Here is a 2,438-nt window from a genome sequence, read left to right as displayed (position 1 = left end):
AATGCAATCGATGACCAAATTGTAGTACAATTAACTTTATTGTACAAAAAACAATTTACAATACTCGCTAATACAGTAAAAACACTTTACAATACTTGTTAAAGCAAAAACAGCGCTTAACTAAACTTGGTAACACAATTAAACTTATAGCTTGCTTATTCGCAACTCGCTTCTCTGCTTACTTTACTTGTAGCTTGCTGACTTGTAACTCGTAACTAACTCAAGTCCGCTGTGGCGGCGCCCTTATATACCTGCGCTGGCACTTATGGCAACTCCAGAACATTCTGAAGTTTATCGCTCATTCTCTTTCTCTCGCTGTTCGCAGTGTTCATCCAACTTGACGATTCTCTTTGTGGAACATTCTACGTCATTCCTCGAACATTCTGCCTATTTCTCGTTGTTCGCTTTGTGTTGCCGCAGTATTCGCCACAATATCAATAACTTACTTATGGCGAAAAGTGGTATATAGTGGGAAAGGGGCGTGGCATCGCCCATACAAACTGAAATTCTCATAACGCTTATTTCTGGAACCGCTTATGCTGACGTCCTGAAATTTGACACAGCAAAATATGTTGTCAATACTGTACTTAAGGCGAAAAGTGGTAGATTTGGGAAAAGAGGGCATGGCACCGTCCATCCAAACTGAAATTCTTATACCGCCTATGCTGACGTCCTGAAATTTGACACAGCAACAGATGTTGTGAATACCGTACTTACGACGAAAAAGTGGTAGATATTGGAAAGGAGGGCGTGGCACCGCCCATTAAAACTGAAATTCCCTTATCGGTCATCTCTGTAACCACCTATGCTAACGTCTTGAAATTTGACACAGCAGCATATGTTGCCAATACCGTACTTGTGGACTTATTTACAGTCTGAATTGTTTGATCAGTCAGTGATGAACATCTCATCTATACATACAAATACATATGCATATTTTTTATAAATGAAAATCGAGGTTCCTTTTTTGGTCTATTTTCAGAAGCTATTGAGGAGGAGACTTGGTAGAATTAGCATTAGCCAATCCGGTATTAACGTTTATAATTCGATTTTAGGTTTTCCTGTAAATTCGCTATAAATTATGCTGGTGGACTTCAATATAGTAATTCGAATTAAGGATTTGGTATTGGTGACAGGTAAAATTCAAAAGTGTATGGAAAAGGATGTCGAATTTCGACAACTGGGCGATACTAGTATTATTAAAAGGACAATGTTCTCTTTGACGTACGTCAAAGGTCCAGTAGAAGTGGGAACACGAATGACTGCCCGTTGATAGCTCGGTTATAGAGCTTAAGAAATAATATGTTTAGAGACACTTTTATAAAAGTTGGTAGATATGATATTTGACCAGTTTTAGTACACAAATATTCCCATGTGCGGAGCCCGAGTAACACGACCACAGACAAAAAATATTGGCTACAATTTGGCAGTTTGTTTGCCAGATATCCGTTTTACCGGCGCACTTGCAAAACCTTCGCAGTTGCAAAAGCTCCGCCTTGATTATCGCGAATGCGAATGCGAGTGTTAAAATTAAGGCGGAAGCTTCGCGGCTGCAAATTCGTATTTTCGCAACAACCCTGGTATGTACTTACGTATAGCAGCGCTCAATATTTCTTTCCAGAAGCCGACCGACATTCGTGGTAAGTACATATCCTCGTTTAAGTACAAAATCGCGAATAGTCCTTCTGCAAAATCGCGTAACTGACATTGTTTGTCAAAAATTGGGTTTGCTTACATACACTCTTGGCTAAATCCTTATCCATTCATCCTGAAATATACTAGCCATAAATACGATTGCTTTATGAAAAAGAGGACCATTTGGAGATATGAGTGTTTTTAATCTCTAAAAAATAGTTTATGCAACCTCACATAAGCGGTTTTGCATTATCTTGATACGCGGTTTTGCATTTTGTTGATACGCGGTTTTGTACTTTAAACGACGATATGTAAGTAGTTAACAGCAGACCACACATGACGGTTTAAATAAAAATTGTACAGCGACAGCAGCATTTTTGCATTCTTAATTAAATTCTTTAAAATCGAAGATCAAATCAAAAGACAGACCCCACATAGCGGCATAGTAGCCACTGGAGCATAACTGCATTCCAATAGCCCAGAACGCATAAAGTGCTACCATGGGCGTACGTAGAGCATATCTTAGTGGGGTCTGAGAATTTTTTTATGTAAATTTAATTAGAAATGTTTAAATACAGCTATTTAAAATTTATAATAATTTACCTCATTCATTTTTCTCTTTTTAACCGACTTCCAAAAACGGAGGAGGTTATAAATTCATCGGAATAATTATGTTATGTATGTTACCGCATAACTTCCCTGCAGGGAGTGACGTTAGCTTATACCTAACTTTAGTCTGTTTACGCGAACACTAGTGCTAACTATTAACTGTGTATTTTGTTCGAAAAAAGCTAACTACTTTT

This window comes from Rhagoletis pomonella, unplaced genomic scaffold (assembly GCF_013731165.1).
Source record: "Rhagoletis pomonella isolate Grant_MI unplaced genomic scaffold, Rhpom_1.0 Rhpom_scaffold_00001, whole genome shotgun sequence".
NCBI classification, from domain to species: Eukaryota; Metazoa; Arthropoda; class Insecta; order Diptera; family Tephritidae; genus Rhagoletis; species Rhagoletis pomonella.
Note: the sequence above shows the minus strand (reverse complement) of the source record.